This window comes from Ambystoma mexicanum, chromosome 5q (assembly GCF_040938575.1).
Source record: "Ambystoma mexicanum isolate Mex_15411 chromosome 5q, UKY_AmexF1_1, whole genome shotgun sequence".
In the NCBI taxonomy this organism is placed as follows: Eukaryota; Metazoa; Chordata; class Amphibia; order Caudata; family Ambystomatidae; genus Ambystoma; species Ambystoma mexicanum.
This window is the reverse complement of record NC_090933.1, coordinates 476,850,541-476,875,911: the sequence shown is the minus strand read 5'-3', so window position 1 is coordinate 476,875,911 and position 25,371 is coordinate 476,850,541.

Here is a 25,371-nt window from a genome sequence, read left to right as displayed (position 1 = left end):
CTTCTATTTGCAGCAATTTGCAAAGTTCCTTTGTGAGGACAATAAGGTTCTTATTGTACATGTTGTTTACTTCTGCACTCAAAAGGCTTATTTGGTGAAAAAACATTGTAGCATTTAGTTGGTTCAGATGTGATTTAATACAATGTAAACATAGATTCTTTTTTCAAACTCTCACCACCATAAAACCCTAGGAATATACTGAGTTAAAGCCACTCTAGGAGTTCACCATATTTGTAACCATATTAAAAGTGGGACCAGGAACCAATCATCCTTTAGAAATCCAAGACCCAATTCAGCATGAACAGAAAAAGAGGGTGCAAAGCTGGGAAGGCCCACAAGTCCCTTAAGAAATGTGCTCTGTAAGGTTTGGAGCATGGCAGTCTTCTCTATACCCCAAAGAAAAGAGCCACAATTTGTACAGGCCTTGGTCTGGGCCTCAGAAACCTTCAATATCATTTTCACAGGCTGTCCTTGATACTCTTGGCATCACTCACCTGGCTATGGACTAGTTGTTCTCCTCTCCTTCATCTCGGATCGTCCTTCCCAGGTTCAACTGGTTCCTTTTCTCTCCCCCATCTCACTCTCCACCTACGGAGTCCCTCAGGGCTCTATCCTCTCGCTTTGGCTTTTCGACCTCTGCCTGATGCCTCTAGCCCACTTGATGTCCACCTTCTCTCCTAACTTTCAATGGTATGCAGATGACACGCAGCTCTCCTTCAAGATCCACTCCTCCGCATCCTCTTCTTCCTCTCTAATTCCTGACTGCCTGTCTGCCCTTCAGGTATGTTGCACTGCTAACGATCTCTGACTTATTGCCCATAAGACAGAGATCCTTTTCATTGGAAGCTCTTCTCCCTCTGTCCCTCCTACACTCTGGCTGCCCTCCATGGGCCCCCTCCCCTTAGTCTAATGTGAGGCACAAAACCTGTGTGTCATCTTCGACTCCTCTCTCTCCTTCTTTCCTCACATCACAGACCTTGCCAAGAAGGTTCACTTTCAGCTGCACCTCCTTATAGGCATTCTTCCTTTCCACCCCTTCCACCAGAAACTCAATTTCTCCAGAGCTCAATCTCTCCGGAATATGGGGTTCATTAGTTGGGGGAAAGTTGCAGAAAGGACGATATCCATTTTAATGCATAGAAAAAGAACACTGGACCAAAGTACCAGCTGAACGGCCAGCTGAACAGTGTCCTGATTCTTTGAATCTGCCTCCAGGACAGAACACTGCAACAGCCTCTTCCTTAATCTGCCTAACTCCTCCCTTTGCCCCCTTCAGCAAATCCGAATAGAACTACAGGACTTATCCTCGACATCATGCCCAGGGACTGCATCTCTCCAGCCTAAACCTCTCTAATGGCTCCCAGTTGCTGCAAGGATCCATTTCAAGACCCTCTGCATAATCCACAAGCCTTTCTGGGACCTGGGACCCATCTACATCCAAATCTCTCTTCCTAAATACCTCCCTGCTAGAACCCTTTGGTCGTCTAGCTCTAACTCTATGCAGAACAGACATTTCTACAAGCAGAGAGTGGGGGTAGATCTCTTTCCTCTGGAGTGGCCTCCCTGCCCCTCGCAGACTTTAGCTGGATCTCCTTAAGTTTCCGGAAGCTTCAAAGACCTTCCTTTGCTCTTCTTCCATTCTTCTGTCCTTTCCTTGCTAATGTCCCTGGCTGCTTCTTGACTGGCTTCCTGGTTCCTTCAGAATCTTCAGGGTACCAGGTCCCCATTCAAGTGTACCCTTTCACTTGGTCTCCCTGGACTACCCCACCCACTCTACCTGAATGTGCCCTTCTGGGCCTTCCCCCCACACTTGCCTGCTGGACCTGCAACCTTGTAGCCCGTCCATCCCCTTACTTCACACTTAGCTCATGGATCTTCCTTCCCCTGCATTCTCTGCTTTCCCTTAGCCTTGTCCACCTTTTCTTCTCTTACTGTACTTGCACTTTCCGAATATCACAAGGCCTAGTAGGATCGTTTTGTTTGTCCTACGTGTTCCCCCACCCTCTTGCCTTGTTGCACCTCGAAACACATTGTGTATAGGTGCATTATAAATATCCAATCAATCAATCAATGAATCAATCATAGCTTTAAAACGGGAGACAGCACCCAAAGATTGACCCTGTATAATTTCTTGTTTCTTCATGTGTGCTTTTTCAGAGACTGCCAGAGAAACCGTATACTCGGGTAATCAAATGCAAACACCCTGGGTATAACTTGTCCATTGCTCAGCATCTGGTGAATTTTTATGTTTTTCTTCCCTGGTCCACAAGCTATAACTGGTGATATTTAGATCCAGTGCATTCATAAAATCTGTATTGCCTTAAGTCTACAGGGATTCAGAACAGTATCATCTGCATAAACTAGAAGGGGCAGAGCCTTATTGCCACAAACAGATGATCCGCTCTGGTCTCCACCAGGGACATATAAAAGCCATTAATATAAAGCATAAATAGAACAGGAACCAGTACACAACCCTGGCGGACACCCAGTAACTTAGGAAAAGGGCGTGCACTGACCCAGATCTCCATACCATACGCATGCCTGATTACCTGTGTCTATAAGCCTGAGGATATCGATAATCTCCAGAGGACAACCCATGAACTCGAGCAACGTCCACAACTTGGCACGATATCCTTGACCCCTTAACCAACACCAACTTTGTCACCAGCAAATATAGACATAAACCCTATTCTGCCGTTCTGTATAGGAGGCAGCTTTTGGTTCCGTGGGGTGGGGGTGGATAAGGGTGCCTGTGGGAGACTGAGGGCACGCTGGGCACCAGGGGGAGGCATACAACATCACACAATTAAAGCATGTGTAAAGTAATTCCTTTCAGTATTCCCTATATTTAGCTAAATTCTGAAATGTGCACTGTACTGCGAGGAAGAGGATGGGTGCCCACCCACATCTGGTGGGCTGGTACAGCCTGCTGCTGATGCAGTCTGGCTTTTGTCTCCAGCTTGTGCAAGGAGGAGACTGGTTAAGTGTGCAATTGAGAGGCTCTTAAAAGTCGACATAGTTAAAGTTTCTTGGCAGGAACAAAGAGGACCCGAGAACAGGCATGGGTCAAGGCAAGGGTCAGGGCAGAATTTCTCCCATGCGAACATATAGAGCATTCAAAAATGTAGCACCAGCCTAAAATCCCAAAGTGGCACAGCTCCATATGCCTTATAGACCACGTTATGGGTTCTGATCACTTGGCATAAGAGTTCTTCAACTTACAGACCTCTGCTTGACCTCGTACAATAACCTAGGGGTTGCCATTATCCCACAATCATGACCACCCACCAAACTTCCTACACAAGACTTAGGTCCTAGTTGTAAAAATAAAAACATAATACCTGAACACAGACTATGCCACACAAATATATTTGTATGACTCTGGCATCAGAAGTAGCAACTTTAACACTTTGCCAAGACAACTGTGTTTGTCTAGGCTACAACTAGAAGATAAATGGTTTCCAGAAATGCAGGTTAACGCTAAGTCACCTCCTGTGAGGACTAGGAACACCAGGTATGGCATCTGTGCTTTACTTTACAAGTGTTTTCCATATTGAAATATCCAGATGAAACTGCGCAAGCCAGGTTCACAAAGTGATTTATGCAAGTAAAGCACTGTTTCAAAAAGAAAGTAAAGCAAGCGAGGGTGTGTAAAAAACACATGTGGTTCACTAAATCACAAACGAGGTACAGCATACAGTTGCAGGAAGGATTTAAAACATATTGGAGAACAATGACACCCTGATGAGTTTAACAAACCCTTGAGAGAATAAAATATGCACTCAAGGATATCAGTGGAACTGAACACAAAAGTGACATAAAAAGTGACAAGGTTGCCATGCAGGCCACAGTGAAGTAAATAAGAGGTCATTACTATCAAACATCAACATTATGGTGGGTAAAGAAAGCATGAAAAAAAAACCTTATATATGTAATGCATGGTCATTTCAGCCAATACACAGTGCCACCTAATAACCATCACTGGAAGTTCACCTCCAAATCAGAGCCAAACCACATTGCATCTTGGGTATGCAAATTAGCTGAACCTTTGTCACGCTGATGAATTGAATACCTCCGTTCTTTAAGACGAGTAGCAATTAGCCTGGAGATGGATCAGAATGCAGAAGCTACTCAACATCAACAATCAAAATGACTATGTTAATTGGTAAAAGGGATAACTGTTTTAATTTCAATCATCTAAAACAGGGAGCATAACGAACATCAACGAGTTTGCTTGATCCTCATGCTTAACGAAATTCATAAAAAACTGTACTTTTATATTCAAAACTTTTCTACGTCACTACCAACGTCATTCTATGTGGCAAACTACAGAACCTATTACTAACTATAATATGCTCCAAGTGAACATCTACATTTACGATCTATACTATTATGGCATGGTAAGTGAAAGTGATAGGTTTCTTAACATCAAGTGGGACAACTAAGCCCTTCCCTCAAAATGGCCACTATGAACGTCACTAAATACTCAATGTCCCATTGGCTACACAAAATATAGGACCCTTAATTATGCAGTGCCCTACAATTGGTTGGCGCTCTAACCTTCGTCGGTACTTTTCCACCTGTTTCCTTGGTGGGGAGCTTGCCTTATCTCAGCTTCCCACCAATTAGCATATCAATCTATCATCACCTCAGTGGTCAGCGTAGTCAATTAGGCTTTGAAGCTTGGCCTTGAGTTTGTTCTCTACTGTGGAGAATCAGGGGAGTGAAAGCATGCTCTTCCCTCATGCATGAGTGTGAACATCTTGCTCGTCCAACGTCATCCTTCCACGTGACTGTAGACCATGATTTCGAGTTCTTACTGTCTTTAAAATACTATTTGTTAATAGACCTCTGACGTATTTCGTGTGTTTGTTCATGCCTTCTGAATAGGAGCTGTTCTTTCACACGATTTTGAATCCACTGCTGGTTAACTTCATCCTGAAACGACCTTGGCTTCTTGGCTTGACTTCATGGTTCATTCAGCCTCGATTTTCCGAGATTCACTTTTAATTCATGTGTTTTCTTACTGGACCACACTGAGATGAGGCCCTTCTCTTTTAGTCTAATTCTGCTATAACATGTAGTGGACACATCCATTGTTTATCCTTAATGCATATATGTATATAATGGTGCATGCCGCTATCTATTCACTATAAATCCAGCTTCAAGAATACTTTGTTTGCTTGCATTTCTTTACATCTGTACACGTGTAAACTAACTGGATTGCATCATCTGTTTTATGGCATAGCCTTCTTCACCTTAATCCCAAGATGTCACTTATCCTTGATACTTTCTTGATGCCTTATAGAATATATGCAATCTCTAGTCTCTGCATCTGTTCTAGTTATGTCAGCTCTGCTCTGTGTGACGTTACCATTCGTCTTGACCATTTGTTTGCTCTGATTCTTCCGGGATTTCATTCAAATGGCCATTTCTTGTATGCAGGTTGTTAGGACAGTTTTTCTGAAGTCCAGTTAAGGGCCTAGTAAAACCATTCAACTGAGGCAGTACAAGACTCCACTCTTAGTATAAGACTGTACCACCTGAGTACATGGTAGTGTAGGCAGAGCAGCCAGGCTTATCTTAGGTGGGAGAGAGGGCAGTAGATACAGTACAAGTGAAAATTGTAATACAAATGATCCAAAGAAACACTGAAACACTATGTATTATAAAAATAAAGGATTTATTTAAATACAAGTAGGCCCAGATAAATCTAGGGGTTAAGTAAATACTGAAACATTATATGAAATCACAATATAAAACACAACACTATACTTGAAAGTACACAGACCCAAGTATAGACCTTATTTGGAACACCTAATAGTAGTTCTAGGGAAGTCAAAACCTTGTTATACACATTTAGTATAGGTCAAGCCTATTCTTTGGGAGTAAAAGACCAATGGTTACTTTTAGATTACTTTTGGTAATACAAGGGCAGTAGGCCCTTCCAGTTGTACAGTGACTCTTGGAACACATCACATAAACAGTCAACTGGCCAATATACTTTTGGTGAATAGTGAAACACTTATTCTAGGTGCAGTAAAAACCTATCACTACTTTTGTCATAACACACAGTTATACCAGGTGAGCAAAACCTAATGGATGTAATATACAATTACAGATGCTTTGGAAATCAGGGAACCCCAGATGGAGATAAGCAATAACTCTTGTAACTTGTTTTGGATGGCACACAGCTAACACAAGGTAAGTAAAACCCACTTACTTTAACTTCACAATGAAGGGGAAAGTAAAACCCAATGTCACACTTTACAGAATAGATATTCTAGGTAGGCAACAACCTATTGTAGACTTATTAAAGACAGGCTAGCAGCAAGTCAGGGGAAGCAAGACCCAGTTGGGGGACACTCATACAGTTATCCTAGCAGGACTAACCTGGTGATACCAACACATTACTTTTGTAAAGAGGCACAACTTAATCACAGGAGAGTAAAATACCTTCACATCTACTTTCTTTTAGACTCGCAAAACAGTGGCTAAGGAAGGAAAGATGTTAACCATACTTTTAAGAATAGTGCATCACACATCCAAGATCAGTAAGAACTTTTGTAACTGTTCACTCTTAGAATTAAAGTTACCAACCAACTCTTTACAAGTAAGTAAAAACACTTGATTTTTTTTCTAGGCAGAAGTCCCAATCCCTTCAAAGTCTTTTCCCTTAGAGCATGAGTGTTCTCAGTGGCAGAAGGGGGGTCACTAGGACTAGTGACCAACAGGCAGTGTTAGAATACGTTCTTTAGTAGCAAAAGCCAGAGTTTCCTTAGGAAAACTAGGCAAACAAGTGAGTACTTTACTTCTAGGGTTAGAAGAGGGTCCAGGGGCTTCACAGAAGACACCCCAGCAGGATTCTAGCAGTGGGACTGGGTGTACTGGACGAGGGACCTCCCAATCACAGAAAACACCCCAGGACTACACAGAAATCCCAACAGGCTTAAGGTAAGTATATACCCAAGCCAACACAGTACCTCAGCAATGAAGAAGAGATTGCAGCAGGAGAACTTCAGGGACTGCAGCCAAATACCCGGTCACTGGATTCCTTGTCCTGGAGACTGAACACAAGACCTCAGAAGGGACTTTGCAGCAGGGATCGATGAAGAAGGCTCTAGGCAAGATTTCTCTTGTGGCTGAATGCGGTTCTGCGGGTTTGGCGCCTTTTCAAGGAGCACAGATGAAGACAGAATATCGCGGTTGAATTCTCGTCGTTTAAAAGGTCCAGCACTCTTGTGAGGGGACTTTTTGGACTCGATTCGTGTCTCTGGAGATAGACCAAGATGCCCACGAAGTTTCAGCGAGATTCGGAATTCGGAAGACCATGCACCGCACAGTGGCAGGAGGTCCCAGGGTATTGGGGTATTGCAAGAACGCATGGTCGCAGGAACCCGTGGGATGGCTCAAAATGCAGGACGTCTTGAGTCTAGTGGGTCTCACCAGGCTCTAGGTTCGGGTCGTCGTTTTCAGAGACCCCAGGTCGATCAGAAGGAAGGGCTGCAGCAGGCTCCGGTTACAAAGCAGGCTCTCCGGCCGCTGGAAATCATTCCCGCCGCTTTTCCTTCGTCATCCTCTTCGGTTTTCAGTTCCAGTGGTCGACATGACTTCAGCTTCCAGGTTTCCAGTATTTATCAGGAACTGCAACACAACCTCTGCATTCTCTCCCCGCATTTTACAAGAAAGGGGCGTTTGGCTGTCCAATCAGGACAGCCAACCCCCCACTGGGATTTGGCCCAGTTGAAGGAAGACCTAAGACAAAGGAGGGGGAAGTTTGGGACCCCTCCCCCACTTCCTGTGCTTACAGACTGACTGGAGCCTGGGCGGGGTGTCCAGGGGACTCCCGCCGAAGACAAAACTCAAACAAAGGATTTTCCCACCCTGGATGTCAGGGGAAGGAACAAGAAACGACAAGAAACACTAAAATGGCAGAAAAAGAAGACAGGGGCCATTTTGGTAAAAATGAGCACCCTTAGGTGCCTTTACTGCAGCTGTGATCACAGCACGCGGTAAAGGTGCTCCAAATTAGTAAAAGGTATCACTGCCACCAGCCATTAAAGGTAAGCTTGTCACTGTAACAGAATTGTTACAGTTTAAATGTGAAAGGGGATACATTGTATCTCCCCAGCACTCCACATAAGGTGGGGTGTGCTGGTTTCACAGAAGTAAATGTAAAAGGGATCCAAAGATCCTTTCTACCCTTGGGAACTGTAGTTCACTCAAGGTTAGCACAAGAGAGTTAAACGGGGAGCGCCTAGGGCAACCCAACAACAACAGGCACTTATTGCCAATAAGTTGTTAGACATGATAACTTTAAAAAGACACTATGGAGAGTCTTAAAAATGACACCCATAAAAAGAGTTAAAGACAGGTGAGTGTGGAAAAAGGTTCCCACTCACTGAGGTATTAATGGAAAATATCTCACTAGAAAAGCAAAAAGTTCTGGAGTTGAACCAGGCAAGGAAGATTTACCAGCCCTGTGGAAATCTTACCTAACACTCGTCCCCCCCAGACTAAGGAACAGGGGAAGCTAATCCTCACCTGGATAGATCTCTTGTTTCTAGTCGGTTAAACTGTTTGCTGAGTCAACTAGCAATCTTTTTGTAACCCTTGCTGTGATACTTTTCTTATATTAGTTATCATTTGCAAACTATATGACCTACAAGTAGTGTTGGGCACTTTACTCTTGTCTAAGGTATAGGGGATCTGTTTAAACAGTCCCTCAGAAGTTGTGACAACCTCTGAACCTACAATTCGCTTTTTAAAGGGGTTCTTATAAAGAAATCCCTTAGACCTAGAGGGGTCTCCATGATTCCTCACCACCTCTCTCACATGAGCAGGTTGGGTCTCAGGTATCCTAGTTGGAGGGGTTGTGGCAAAGCATTGTACATCCTTCCACTTCCTCTTAGATCTGTTTTTACCTTGGTTAGGGTTTTCCCTTCTAACACTAGGATTTACAAGGGGGTCTTCAGCAGAAGAGCCCACAATGTCAAGGGGTTTAGCCTTAGACATATCTTTTCTGGATTTCCACCAGCTTTGAGGTTTACCAGTCCTCAAAGGCCTAGTTAGGTTTCCATCGTGTCTATCCACCCCTTCCTCAGAAGTAGTGTGGGTCAAAGACTTTAGAATTGGAACTGAAATGGTAGAGCATGGTTTGTGCTCCCATTTCCCTAATAGTCTAGATTTTGATTTGCCTTTGTTAGAGGTTGCCCTGCTAACATTAGGACTTACAGTAGGATTCGCTATAGAGGATCCAACTGGTTTAGAGTGGTCTCTTGAAACAGAGACCCTAGCCTTGTCAGAACACCTATCCATCTCTCCTGTAGGAGTAGTTGGAGTCACAGGCTTTTTATTAGAAGGCCTAGTAAGAAAGCTACTCTTAGGTTTCTTATAACTCTTTTTGGTGTTCAGTTTTTCAGGCCTAGAAGTTACATTCTGGGCACTCTGAACTAAAGGAGAAAACTCAATTCCTACCTTGGGGTCAAGGAAACTCCTTGCCCTCTTAGGGTTGTTAAAAACACCTAAGCTTTGTACATCCATCTGGATCACCTCCACTGTAAGTGGGTTTTCAGGCGTATCCAGGTTTAGAGTTTTTGGAACCATTTCCACTGTAAGTGGGTTTTCAAATGTTTCAGCCACTACAGGTTTAACTGAAGGGGCCTTTATTCTAAAGGACATACACCACACAGGGTGTGTGACATGAACACTAAGGTTCTTGTCAGGTTCAACAAAGTTTTTACACAGGGTTATAGATTGGACAGGAATACATAAGTTTCTATCCACAGGTTGAACCACTTCCACTCTAGGTGGGTTTTCAAGAGGTTCTATAAACTCAGTGTTAACTGAAGGTGGGGTCACAGCAGTGACCTGGTTAATGGTATTACACCATATGGGTACTAGGACAGAAGTTTTTAAGTTTCTGGGAACTAGTTGAACCACTTCCACTACATGTGGTTTTTCAAGAGGCTCTATCACCTTAACAGCAGCTAAAGGTGGGGTCACAGGAGTGACCTCTAGCTTTGTGGGCCTAGGGGCTTGGTCCCTATTTGAAGTTATGGGTGCTACACCCAAGTGCCCTTCAGAGTGGCAGTTAATGCCTTTTAGCTCTAAAGAGGGGTCTCCTAAGGGGACCTCTCTTACTTCAAGTTTAAGAGCCTCAGCCTTTTTACAAGGGGGCTCAGCTGAGTCTAAGACCACAGCTTTTCTGCTATACTCAGTATTGGCAGATTTCTTAAGGGATGAGGAGACAGCACTTTTTGACCTACATCTATGCTCAGAGTCCCTTAAGGAGTATAGATATGTAGAAGTTTTTTTCTTATATCTATCTATGAGAGCTGTTTTTACCCTATCCCAGTTACCTATTTCTACTTCAGGTAAATCCAAGAGCACATGGTAGTCCCTCTTGGGAAGTCTAAAAAGAACCCAGGGTATTCTATCACTCTCACACAGACCAAACCTTTTACAAGTGAGGTCAAAAGTTTTCAGCCATACAACAATGTCACACTTCAGATCATACTGACTCACCAATTCTGGAAACCTGGAAGCTGAAGACATAGAAGAACTGGAAAAAGAAGAGGGGTGCAGAAAATGGTCTTCTACAGACCTGTTATACTTTTTCTCATATTCCCACATCTTCATATTGTTTTCCCACAGGAATTTCCTTATATTCAGTTGCTTAGATATCTCAGAGCACATGGTAGGCAGTAAGGTAGAGGCAGGAGAAGGAGAGGGGGGTGAACTAACATCCTCCTCATCAGAACCCTCATCATCCTCACTCCCAGCAATATTGTAAGAAGTGGACACAGGTTCACTGGAACCATGCATATGGTCCAATAACCTTTGTAATAATTCAAGCTTACTTCCTTCACAATTGAGGCCCTTCTCTATACAAATTGTGACCACAGTTTCCATTGCAACATAAGAGAAGTCCTCAGGCCTAAAGCAGGCCATGGTGTTGGTTCTTGTGTTAAATACAATAAGTACACTTTACCTTGGCTAAACCAAACCTACTGGATGGTTTCCTTTGGACACAAAGTATATCAATAATCAATGTAATGCAATCCACCTTGATCCCAGCGCATGCCAACAGTGTTAGGCCAGTTTTTCTGAAGTCCAGTTAAGGGCCTAGTAAAACCATTCAACTGAGGCAGTACAAGACTCCACTCTTAGTATAAGACTGTACCACCTGAGTACATGGTAGCGTAGGCAGAGCAGCCAGGCTTATCTTAGGAGGGAGAGAGGGCAGTAGATACAGTACAAGTGAAAATTGTAATACAAATGATCCAAAGAAACACTGAAACACTATGTATTATAAAAATAAAGGATTTATATAAATACAAGTAGGCCCAGATAAATCTAGGGGTTAAGTAAATACTGAAACATTATATGAAATCACAATATAAAACACAACACTATACTTGAAAGTACACAGACCCAAGTATAGACCTTATTTGGAACACCTAATAGTAGTTCTAGGGAAGTCAAAACCTTGTTATACACATTTAGTATAGGTCAAGCCTATTCTTTGGGAGTAAAAGACCAATGGTTACTTTTAGATTACTTTTGGTAATACAAGGGCAGTAGGCCCTTCCAGTTGTACCGTGACTCTTGGAACACATCACATAAACAGTCAACTGGCCAATATACTTTTGGTGAATAGTGAAACACTTATTCTAGGTGCAGTAAAAACCTATCACTACTTTTGTCATAACACACAGTTATACCAGGTGAGCAAAACCTAATGGATGTAATATACAATTACAGATGCTTTGGAAATCAGGGAACCCCAGATGGAGATAAGCAATAACTCTTGTAACTTGTTTTGGATGGCACACAGCTAACACAAGGTAAGTAAAACCCACTTACTTTAACTTCACAATGAAGGGGAAAGTAAAACCCAATGTCACACTTTACAGAATAGATATTCTAGGTAGGCAACAACCTATTGTAGACTTATTAAAGACAGGCTAGCAGCAAGTCAGGGGAAGCAAGACCCAGTTGGGGGACAGTCATACAGTTATCCTAGCAGGACTAACCTGGTGATACCAACACATTACTTTTGTAAAGAGGCACAACTTAATCACAGGAGAGTAAAATACCTTCACATCTACTTTCTTTTAGACTCGCAAAACAGTGGCTAAGGAAGGAAAGATGTTAACCATACTTTTAAGAATAGTGCATCACACATCCAAGATCAGTAAGAACTTTTGTAACTGTTCACTCTTAGAATTAAAGTTACCAACCAACTCTTTACAAGTAAGTAAAAACACTTGATTTCTTTTCTAGGCAGAAGTCCCAATCCCTTCAAAGTCTTTTCCCTTAGAGCATGAGTGTTCTCAGTGGCAGAAGGGGGGTCACTAGGACTAGTGACCAACAGGCAGTGTTAGAATAAGTTCTTTAGTAGCAAAAGCCAGAGTTTCCTTAGGAAAACTAGGCAAACAAGTGAGTACTTTACTTCTAGGGTTAGAAGAGGGTCCAGGGGCTTCACAGAAGACACCCCAGCAGGATTCTAGCAGTGGGACTGGGTGTACTGGACGAGGGACCTCCCAATCACAGAAAACACCCCAGGACTACACAGAAATCCCAACAGGCTTAAGGTAAGTATATACCCAAGCCAACACAGTACCTCAGCAATGAAGAAGAGATTGCAGCAGGAGAACTTCAGGGACTGCAGCCAAATACCCGGTCACTGGATTCCTTGTCCTGGAGACTGAACACAAGACCTCAGAAGGGACTTTGCAGCAGGGATCGATGAAGAAGGCTCTAGGCAAGATTTCTCTTGTGGCTGAATGCGGTTCTGCGGGTTTGGCGCCTTTTCAAGGAGCACAGATGAAGACAGAAAATCGCGGTTGAATTCTCGTCGTTTAAAAGGTCCAGCACTCTTGTGAGGGGACTTTTTGGACTCGATTCGTGTCTCTGGAGATAGACCAAGATGCCCACGAAGTTTCAGCGAGATTCGGAATTCGGAAGACCATGCACCGCACAGTGGCAGGAGGTCCCAGGGTATTGGGGTATTGCAAGAACGCATGGTCGCAGGAACCCGTGGGATGGCTCAAAATGCAGGACGTCTTGAGTCTAGTGGGTCTCACCAGGCTCTAGGTTCGGGTCGTCGTTTTCAGAGACCCCAGGTCGATCAGAAGGAAGGGCTGCAGCAGACTCCGGTTACAAAGCAGGCTCTCCGGCCGCTGGAAATCATTCCCGCCGCTTTTCCTTCGTCATCCTCTTCGGTTTTCAGTTCCAGTGGTCGACATGACTTCAGCTTCCAGGTTTCCAGTATTTATCAGGAACTGCAACACAACCTCTGCATTCTCTCCCCGCATTTTACAAGAAAGGGGCGTTTGGCTGTCCAATCAGGACAGCCAACCCCCCACTGGGATTTGGCCCAGTTGAAGGAAGACCTAAGACAAAGGAGGGGGAAGTTTGGGACCCCTCCCCCACTTCCTGTGCTTACAGACTGACTGGAGCCTGGGCGGGGTGTCCAGGGGACTCCCGCCGAAGACAAAACTCAAACAAAGGATTTTCCCACCCTGGATGTCAGGGGAAGGAACAAGAAACGACAAGAAACACTAAAATGGCAGAAAAAGAAGACAGGGGCCATTTTGGTAAAAATGAGCACCCTTAGGTGCCTTTACTGCAGCTGTGATCACAGCACGCGGTAAAGGTGCTCCAAATTAGTAAAAGGTATCACTGCCACCAGCCATTAAAGGTAAGCTTGTCACTGTAACAGAATTGTTACAGTTTAAATGTGAAAGGGGATACATTGTATCTCTCCAGCACTCCACATAAGGTGGGGTGTGCTGGTTTCACAGAAGTAAATGTAAAAGGGATCCAAAGATCCTTTCTACCCTTGGGAACTGTAGTTCACTCAAGGTTAGCACAAGAGAGTTAAACGGGGAGCGCCTAGGGCAACCCAACAACAACAGGCACTTATTGCCAATAAGTTGTTAGACATGATAACTTTAAAAAGACACTATGGAGAGTCTTAAAAATGACACCCATAAAAAGAGTTAAAGACAGGTGAGTGTGGAAAAAGGTTCCCACTCACTGAGGTATTAATGGAAAATATCTCACTAGAAAAGCAAAAAGTTCTGGAGTTGAACCAGGCAAGGAAGATTTACCAGCCCTGTGGAAATCTTACCTAACACTCGTCCCCCCCAGACTAAGGAACAGGGGAAGCTAATCCTCACCTGGATAGATCTCTTGTTTCTAGTCGGTTAAACTGTTTGCTGAGTCAACTAGCAATCTTTTTGTAACCCTTGCTGTGATACTTTTCTTATATTAGTTATCATTCGCAAACTATATGACCTACAAGTAGTGTTGGGCACTTTACTCTTGTCTAAGGTATAGGGGATCTGTTTAAACAGTCCCTCAGAAGTTGTGACAACCTCTGAACCTACAATAGGCTTTTTAAAGGGGTTCTTATAAAGAAATCCCTTAGACCTAGAGGGGTCTCCATGATTCCTCACCACCTCTCTCACATGAGCAGGTTGGGTCTCAGGTATCCTAGTTGGAGGGGTTGTGGCAAAGCATTGTACATCCTTCCACTTCCTCTTAGATCTGTTTTTACCTTGGTTAGGGTTTTCCCTTCTAACACTAGGATTTACAAGGGGGTCTTCAGCAGAAGAGCCCACAATGTCAAGGGGTTTAGCCTTAGACATATCTTTTCTGGATTTCCACCAGCTTTGAGGTTTACCAGTCCTCAAAGGCCTAGTTAGGTTTCCATCGTGTCTATCCACCCCTTCCTCAGAAGTAGTGTGGGTCAAAGACTTTAGAATTGGAACTGAAATGGTAGAGCATGGTTTGTGCTCCCATTTCCCTAATAGTCTAGATTTTGATTTGCCTTTGTTAGAGGTTGCCCTGCTAACATTAGGACTTACAGTAGGATTCGCTATACAGGATCCAACTGGTTTAGAGTGGTCTCTTGAAACAGAGACCCTAGCCTTGTCAGAACACCTATCCATCTCTCCTGTAGGAGTAGTTGGAGTCACAGGCTTTTTATTAGAAGGCCTAGTAAGAAAGCTACTCTTAGGTTTCTTATAACTCTTTTTGGTGTTCAGTTTTTCAGGCCTAGAAGTTACATTCTGGGCACTCTGAACTAAAGGAGAAAACTCAATTCCTACCTTGGGGTCAAGGAAACTCCTTGCCCTCTTAGGGTTGTTAAAAACACCTAAGCTTTGTACATCCATCTGGATCACCTCCACTGTAAGTGGGTTTTCAGGCGTATCCAGGTTTAGAGTTTTTGGAACCATTTCCACTGTAAGTGGGTTTTCAAATGTTTCAGCCACTACAGGTTTAACTGAAGGGGCCTTTATTCTAAAGGACATACACCACACAGGGTGTGTGACATGAACACTAAGGTTCTTGTCAGGTTCTACAAAGTTTTTACACAGGGTTATAGATTGGACAGGAATACATAAGTTTCTATCCACAGGTTGAACCACTTCCACTCTAGGTGGGTTTTCAAGAGGTTCTATAAACTCAGTGTTAACTGAAGGTGGGGTCACAGCAGTGACCTGGTTAATGGTATTACACCATATGGGTACTAGGACAGAAGTTTTTAAGTTTCTGGGAACTAGTTGAACCACTTCCACTACATGTGGTTTTTCAAGAGGCTCTATCACCTTAACAGCAGCTAAAGGTGGGGTCACAGGAGTGACCTCTAGCTTTGTGGGCCTAGGGGCTTGGTCCCTATTTGAAGTTATGGGTGCTACACCCAAGTGCCCTTCAGAGTGGCAGTTAATGCCTTTTAGCTCTAAAGAGGGGTCTCCTAAGGGGACCTCTCTTACTTCAAGTTTAAGAGCCTCAGCCTTTTTACAAGGGGGCTCAGCTGAGTCTAAGACCACAGCTTTTCTGCTATACTCAGTATTGGCAGATTTCTTAAGGGATGAGGAGACAGCACTTTTTGACCTACATCTATGCTCAGAGTCCCTTAAGGAGTATAGATATGTAGAAGTTTTTTTCTTATATCTATCTATGAGAGCTGTTTTTACCCTATCCCAGTTACCTATTTCTACTTCAGGTAAATCCAAGAGCACATGGTAGTCCCTCTTGGGAAGTCTAAAAAGAACCCAGGGTATTCTATCACTCTCACACAGACCAAACCTTTTACAAGTGAGGTCAAAAGTTTTCAGCCATACAACAATGTCACACTTCAGATCATACTGACTCACCAATTCTGGAAACCTGGAAGCTGAAGACATAGAAGAACTGGAAAAAGAAGAGGGGTGCAGAAAATGGTCTTCTACAGACCTGTTATACTTTTTCTCATATTCCCACATCTTCATATTGTTTTCCCACAGGAATTTCCTTATATTCAGTTGCTTAGATATCTCAGAGCACATGGTAGGCAGTAAGGTAGAGGCAGGAGAAGGAGAGGGGGGTGAACTAACATCCTCCTCATCAGAACCCTCATCATCCTCACTCCCAGCAATATTGTAAGAAGTGGACACAGGTTCACTGGAACCATGCATATGGTCCAATAACCTTTGTAATAATTCAAGCTTACTTCCTTCACAATTGAGGCCCTTCTCTATACAAATTGTGACCACAGTTTCCATTGCAACATAAGAGAAGTCCTCAGGCCTAAAGCAGGCCATGGTGTTGGTTCTTGTGTTAAATACAATAAGTACACTTTACCTTGGCTAAACCAAACCTACTGGATGGTTTCCTTTGGACACAAAGTATATCAATAATCAATGTAATGCAATCCACCTTGATCCCAGCGCATGCCAACAGTGTTAGGCCAGTTTTTCTGAAGTCCAGTTAAGGGCCTAGTAAAACCATTCAACTGAGGCAGTACAAGACTCCACTCTTAGTATAAGACTGTACCACCTGAGTACATGGTAGCGTAGGCAGAGCAGCCAGGCTTATCTTAGGAGGGAGAGAGGGCAGTAGATACAGTACAAGTGAAAATTGTAATACAAATGATCCAAAGAAACACTGAAACACTATGTATTATAAAAATAAAGGATTTATTTAAATACAAGTAGGCCCAGATAAATCTAGGGGTTAAGTAAATACTGAAACATTATATGAAATCACAATATAAAACACAACACTATACTTGAAAGTACACAGACCCAAGTATAGACCTTATTTGGAACACCTAACAGTAGTTCTAGGGAAGTCAAAACCTTGTTATACACATTTAGTATAGGTCAAGCCTATTCTTTGGGAGTAAAAGACCAATGGTTACTTTTAGATTACTTTTGGTAATACAAGGGCAGTAGGCCCTTCCAGTTGTACAGTGACTCTTGGAACAAATCACATAAACAGTCAACTGGCCAATATACTTTTGGTGAATAGTGAAACACTTATTCTAGGTGCAGTAAAAACCTATCACTACTTTTGTCATAACACACAGTTATACCAGGTGAGCAAAACCTAATGGATGTAATATACAATTACAGATGCTTTGGAAATCAGGGAACCCCAGATGGAGATAAGCAATAACTCTTGTAACTTGTTTTGGATGGCACACAGCTAACACAAGGTAAGTAAAACCCACTTACTTTAACTTCACAATGAAGGGGAAAGTAAAACCCAATGTCACACTTTACAGAATAGATATTCTAGGTAGGCAACAACCTATTGTAGACTTATTAAAGACAGGCTAGCAGCAAGTCAGGGGAAGCAAGACCCAGTTGGGGGACACTCATACAGTTATCCTAGCAGGACTAACCTGGTGATACCAACACATTACTTTTGTAAAGAGGCACAACCTAATCACAGGAGAGTAAAATACCTTCACATCTACTTTCTTTTAGACTGGCAAAACAGTGGCTAAGGAAGGAAAGATGTTAACCATACTTTTAAGAATAGTGCATCACACATCCAAGATCAGTAAGAACTTTTGTAACTGTTCACTCTTAGAATTAAAGTTACCAACCAACTCTTTACAAGTAAGTAAAAACACTTGATTTCTTTTCTAGGCAGAAGTCCCAATCCCTCCAAAGTCTTTTCCCTTAGAGCATGAGTGTTCTCAGTGGCAGAAGGGGGGTCACTAGGACTAGTGACCAACAGGCAGTGTTAGAATAAGTTCTTTAGTAGCAAAAGCCAGAGTTTCCTTAGGAAAACTGGGCAAACAAGTGAGTACTTTACTTCTAGGGTTAGAAGAGGGTCCAGGGGCTTCACAGAAGACACCCCAGCAGGATTCTAGCAGTGGGACTGGGTGTACTGGACGAGGGACCTCCCAATCACAGAAAACACCCCAGGACTACACAGAAATCCCAACAGGCTTAAGGTAAGTATATACCCAAGCCAACACAGTACCTCAGCAATGAAGAAGAGATTGCAGCAGGAGAACTTCAGGGACTGCAGCCAAATACCCGGTCACTGGATTCCTTGTCCTGGAGACTGAACACAAGACCTCAGAAGGGACTTTGCAGCAGGGATCGATGAAGAAGGCTCTAGGCAAGATTTCTCTCGCGGCTGAATGCGGTTCTGCGGGTTTGGCGCCTTTTCAAGGAGCACAGATGAAGACAGAAAATTGCGGTTGAATTCTCGTCATTTAAAAGGTCCAGCACTCTTGTGAGGGGACTTTTTGGACTTGATTCGTGTCTATGGAGATAGACCAAGATGCCCACGAAGGTTCAGCGAGATTCGGAATTCAGAAGACCATGCACCGCACAGTGGCAGGAGGTCCCAGGGTATTGGGGTATTGCAAGAATGCAAGGTTGCAGGAACCCGTGGGATGGCTCAAAATGCAGGTCGTCTTGAGTCTAGTGGGTTTCACCAGGCTCTGTGTTCGGGTCGTCGTTTTCGGAGACCCCAGGTCGATCGGAAGGAAGGGCTGCAGCAGGCTCCGGTTACAAAGCAGGCTCTCCGGCCGCTGGAAATCATTCCCGCCGCTTTTCCTTCGTCATCCTCTTCGGTTTTCAGTTCCAGTGGTCGACATGACTTCAGCTTCCAGGTTTCCAGTATTTATCAGGAACTGCAACACAACCTCTGCATTCTCTCCCCGCATTTTACAAGAAAGGGGCGTTTGGCTGTCCAATCAGGACAGCCAACCCCCCACTGGGATTTGGCCCAGTTGAAGGAAGACCTAAGACAAAGGAGGGGGAAGTTTGGGACCCCTCCCCCACTTCCTGTGCTTACAGACTGACTTGAGCCTGGGCGGGGTGTCCAGGGGACTCCCGCCGAAGACAAAACTCAAACAAAGGATTTTCCCGCCCTGGATGTCAGGGGAAGGAACAAGAAACGACAAGAAACACTAAAATGGCAGAAAAAGAAGACAGGGGCCATTTTGGTAAAAATGAGCACCCTTAGGTGCCTTTACTGCAGCTGTGATCACAGCACGCGGTAAAGGTGCTCCAAATTAGTAAAAGGTATCACTGCCACCAGCCATTAAAGGTAAGCTTGTCACTGTAACAGAATTGTTACAGTTTAAATGTGAAAGAGGATACATTGTATCTCCCCAGCACTCCACATAAGGTGGGGTGTGCTGGTTTCACAGAAGTAAATGTAAAAGGGATCCAAAGATCCTTTCTACCCTTGGGAACTGTAGTTCACTCAAGGTTAGCACAAGAGAGTTAAACGGGGAGCCCCTAGGGCAACCCAGCAACAACAGGCACTTATTGCCAATAAGTTGTTAGACATGATAACTTTAAAAAGACACTATGGAGAGTCTTAAAAATGACACCCATAAAAAGAGTTAAAGACAGGTGAGTGTGGAAAAAGGTTCCCACTCACTGAGGTATTAATGGAAAATATCTCACTAGAAAAGCAAAACGTTCTGGAGTTGAACCAGGCAAGGAAGATTTACCAGCCCTGTGGAAATCTTACCTAACACAGGTACGGTTTTCTCAGTGGGAAACTTGCTTACAGTATTCTCTTAGATATCAGCATTTTCACTGGTACCGCACGTGTCTCACATCCTGGCTCCCAACATATAGGCAATACGGGTGAGGTGGTTGACTCCTCCTCTGCACTGATGATCCCCAATAAGAGTGAAACACAAAATAGGTTTTTATTGCATCTTTGAGGTGTCAGTCTTGGGTTGACAAAGCAATGATTAAAATAGCTGTGCCCTATAAAACCATGATTATTTTCTGATCAGAGCAAAAATGCTTTTCAGCTAATATGCAGACCCATGGTTTATTGCTACGTGGCTCATCAGGAGGTGAACTTCATGACCACTAGTTGGGGCTGTGCATGTCTAAACTGAAAGCACCTATTCACCACCATGCAACAATCAAACATATCTTGCTAAGGGTGCAGAGAATGCCACGTTTAACATTGGATCTTGGTCACCTTGCCTAAGCCCCGCCCACCTTCTTAGTCCTGCAAGGGTATCTTTAGCCTGGGTGTCCGAAGTAAAGGGCAGTCGAAGAAAAGGACAATTTCTGTTTGGACCTGTCTGGACCACGAGGACCCAGGGACAGAATCCCTGCTCAGACAGCAGGTAAGCATGCACCAACATGTGTTTACGTCCCCACAGCCCATCCCCACCCCTCTGGTCCCCCGTGATTTTCCCTTGTACTCCCCTTCTCGGACACAGTTGTTGCCTGTTTTGCTTGATTCTTCGACCCTGCTCTCCCTCCCCCCCTCCAGCCTACTTCTGCAGGAGTCTGTCCTGATACATTCTGGTTTCACCATCACCGTCTCGCGGCCAATGCTCAATTCCACTTTTTTGGACTTCATTGATTCACAGTGCATCACCCTTTCTCATGCTGGCCCCGAATTATGGTGTTCGAGTCTCGAAGTAAGCACGGACATAGCAGGTCTGGGGACATGTAGTTCTCACATTTTCCCAGTCCAGCCAGGCACATCCTTCTACCCAAGTAGGTCTCCACTGCAAACTTCTGTACACCATTAATGCTGCGCTGGTTGCCATGGCGACCATGTATGCCAGCATGTAGCTTGTCCATAGACCACTTAAGGTAGGCTTAAGAGACAGTGTACAGCGCTGATGTGAAGAAAGGGGCCCTTTGTACAACACTGCTCAAGTACTTAAAAAACTAGTTCCACACACGTCGTTTGGCAGCCAGGATATGCTCACAGCTGGGGTGTGGTCAGGTCAGGGCTTTAAGTGGGCCGGGGCCTGCCGGGGCCGGGCCCCGGCAGTCTCCAAAAAGTGGGACTGAGCCGGGGCCCTGCCGGGGCCCCCCCTTCCACTGCACGCAACATTGGCGGGATGCATTATCCCGTCGCGGCGGCAGCCGCGACGGGAGATGCGCCTGCCATGAAGTCAGGCATCTGACAGAAGTGGCAGCCAACCACAGCGATGCTGTGCCTGGCTGCCACTTCTGTAAGTCATAGTAACTGCCTCTGGTGACCTCTCGCGCGAGGGGTCACCAGAGGCAGTTACTGTCCCTTTGTTTCCCCAGGTCGCCGAGGCGTCTTTAACCCTCGGCGAACTTGGGGATTCCTCGACATTTTTCGAGGTTTATGAAAGATGGCTTGAAAAGTACACAATTCAAGCCATCTTTTATAAATATTTGCCGACGGACAATTTTGTCCGTAGTCAAAGTTTTAGAAAAGATGGCTTGAATTGTGTACTTTCAAAGCCATCTTTTATAAAACCGAAATGTTTTAAAAAAAATGGCCTGAAAAGTAGGCAAACTGTAAGGTATGCACACACACATATATATGCATGTTATATATCTGTGTGCGTACCTTACTATGGTTTGTGTACTTTGCAAGCCATCTTTTCTAAACATAGAAATAAATATGTTATAAAAGATGGCTTGCAAAGTACACAAACCATAGTAAGGTACTCACACAGATATATAACATGCATATATATGTGTGTGCATACCTTACGATTTGCGTACGTTTTAGGCCACGCCCCCCACAAGCCACGTCCCCAAATGAGGGCCCCCCCTCGATTTCTTACCCCACTTAAAGCCCTGGGTCAGGTGCAACAGGGTCAGGGCCTTTTCAACTTTTCAATGGTATGGGTACTGAGCAACTGCCCACAAGTAGGAAGTCTGCTAACACAGCAACATATGTGTTTAATTCAGACCATTAAATGTCGCTTTGAAACAAACACAATCTCTGGCTGTCAACTTAATTCAGGACATTTAACATGCTTTGCAGCAGTACAGTGCATACATGCGGTGTCATGCCGTCACCTTATGCCTTTTAGTCTGGTTTAGTCTACATTAGCCACTTGCTGAAAAATACTGATTAACAGCTTTTCAGTGGACATTGTGTTGCAGCTCCCCACTTGCTTCCTGTCCCTTAACCTGTAGCTATGAAATACATGATGTGATCTCCATTATAATATAACCACCCCATAGGTGCTTGAGACTTTTTTCAAACTGTAGGCGTAGGGGTGGGGGATGGAGGGGGGGGGGGTTGTTTGGGGCTCAGATGTTGACACAAGTCAGACACATTTTCAGTCGATTTTGTGTCTGCTGAGACCAAACGGACCTGGCAGTGCTGCCAAAATTATAGGTTTACTTAACAAAAATGTAGCACTCCGCGGTTGGCACACGTTGGGCGTTAATGTGATTCCATGTTTTATCACTGTGCATTTTATTGCTGAGAGTGCGACAAACTGGCGTCCCATGAAAGAAGGGGGTGGACACAGATAAGAGGGTCTTTGTGTTTGCTTTTCTTGCAAAGCGCAGGATGACAAGATCAGAACCAGAAGAGTCGGGTGGTTACAAAACAAATCCAATGACGGTGACGACGGACAGATTGCCCCAGGCCCCGTGGCATACAGAGTTTGACGCGATGGAGGGCCTGGGGGGTTAGGCGCAGGGTGGGGGAAACAAACGCGGGAAACAAAGAGGGAGGGGCAGACAAAGTGGCGCCCCCACCCTCGACGTGCCAGGGGAACGCACCAAAAGGTGCGAAGGAAAACAATAGGGGGAGGAAGAAAGAAGCCCGGCCCCCACCAATACATCAAAGGTGCAGCGGGGGATAAATACCCCCGTAAATCCCCAAGGAGTCTCAAGCAGGTCCGGAGCTCACCTCACTCGGGTAGGCTCCTCGGACCTAAGAAAAGGGATAAGGAAGCGTTGTTAGCCTCTGCTGGCTTACCGTTCCTGTTTCTCTTTTCTTTTTCAGGAGGCGTCATCTTCGCGGCGAGCGGTCACCGGCGGCGAAGCAGTACAACGGATCCTGAGGACTGCGGGAGAAGAGCACGCCCGGCACGGAGGTGTATCGCGTCGGAGGCATCTCGGGAGATGGCCCTGCTCCATAAGCAGATCGCCGGCGGAGTGTGGACACGGCGCGAGCGACTCGGCGGGAGCGGCTGCAATCCAGGACGCCAGCGAAGCGCTGTGCAGCGCGCTCAAGGGCGCCAACTCGGAGCAGGCGGAAACACAAGCCGAGAAAGGAAGAAATCGTTACGGGGAAGAGGCGGGGCCGGCCTTTAAAGTCGCAGAGCGGCCGCACTACGTACAAATCGAGCAGCCACCAGTGGCTCAACTGCTAAGGGCTTGGTCTTTGAATGCTGGGGACCTGAGTTCTAATCCAATGTACGGAACATCCGGGGCATTTAAAAAAAAAAAAAATGTTTTCCTTTTTTACATGGTGTATCGTTTGCAGTCACGGTAGCACAACTGAGAGACCCGTGGTACAAGTCATTCTCGTTGGGTGCCGATAGCACAGGGAGTAGAGCACTCGCTTTGACCAGAGACTGCAGATGCAGGTTCGAATCCCGGCAGGGCCAAACTAAGCCTTCCCGTCCAATAGCACAGATTGTGGAGCACTCACAAAGTCCTGTGCAGAGCCTGTTGAGCTCAGGCTCGAATCCCGGCAGGGCCAAACTCAACATATATTGAAGAGACCCAAAGGCAATAACCTAGAAGGAAAAGCAAGAGGTGGAAACGGAAAATGGCAGAGGAGAGAGCAAGAAGAGCACAGAAATTCAGTGCATGGGCCAAAAAGGCTGAGAAGGAATATGGAGCACAGTGGGTCCTGAATGTGGTACAGTCGGAAGAAAGGGCTAGGGCAATGTCGCCTCTGCTGCTGGAGGAATCCGCTGGCAGCGACGAAGAAGCTGCAGTACCACAAGGCCAAAAGAGGTTAGGAGAGATCTCGAGGGAGCAACAAGAGCCAGAGATGCCTAAGATAAAACGGAAGAAAGGAACCAGGAAAGGTATCGTAACAATATTAACAAAATGGTGAAAGTGTTAAATGCATGTATCACGGCAGGGTAAGTCGCCCAGAGCCAACAAAGGGAGAATGAAGGAGTACAAAAATGTGGCATCTGATACAGATAGTGGTGAAGATGAAGAGAGGGATCACCTGCAGGCATGGGTGAAAACAAAAGGGGTAATAAGTAAAGAAAAGCAGAAAGCGGATAAGGCAGGTGTAGGTCATGGGGCAGGAGGTCAAGGGCCAACAGACAGCGGGGATCCAATACCGCAAGGGCTTCCACAAAATACTGGTCCCCAGGGGTCACCTGCCAATACAGCAGTAACTACGACAGAGCCACCCGTAGTGAAAATAACAGAGCCTACCACAGTTATGACTAAGTATGGCAGACCAACGATAGGCAAGGATGCGCAGGGTCGCTCCTTAAGGGCACAACCATGGTACATCAGTGACAAAGTGAAAGAGAAGATATGGAGAAAAGAGTTAATAGATATCTTCTCCCTGCTAGATGTGCAGAAGAGGGGCCATGATATATCAAAGGAAGACATAAAAGAGGATGAAAAGTGTCTATTGAAAAGAGCTGCTGTACCAAGGAATTTTGACAATTGGACAGCGGCATTCCAGATAATGTCATCAATCATCTTGCAGAAATTTCCCAAAGACGGCCCATCATTGGTAACATATCAACAGAGAGTGTTGAGAGTGTACAAAGCATTTGGGGGAGACGCTTGGAAGGAATACGACCATGAAATCAGGAAAGAAATGGATTGCTTCCCAGACATAGGGTGGGATGAAGAAAATTACAATCTATACATATTTAACGTACTGAAAGAGAAATGGGATACCAGGGATCAGTTTAGTACTGGGAGCTATTATAGGAAACAATATGTTCAGAATGATTATAGAAACGAGTATAGGTTCAACAGGAGATATGATATTCCATATGACAGATCAAGGTAGCAGAATTTTTGGAGTAGGCAATACGAGGCACAGAGAGGGTGGCAGAGCAACATACCCCCGACAGCACAAGGGGGTGGTAAAGGGAGTAACGGGACAACAAGGTCGGAGCCAGCACAACGCCGTAATTTTGAGAAGGGAGTGTCATGCAGCTGGGGGAAGAAATGTAAATTCAATCACAGATGCGAGAATTGCGGGGGAGAACATATTACCGCCAAATGTACCAGAGCAGCTCCCAGCAAGTACAGGGTCCCAGAAAAACGGAATTAGGAGCACAGAAGAGAAAGGGGCAACACCAGTAAAAATCAAGAATATGGAAAGGTGGCTAAGGGTATTTCCAGACCAGGAAAGTGCAGAAAC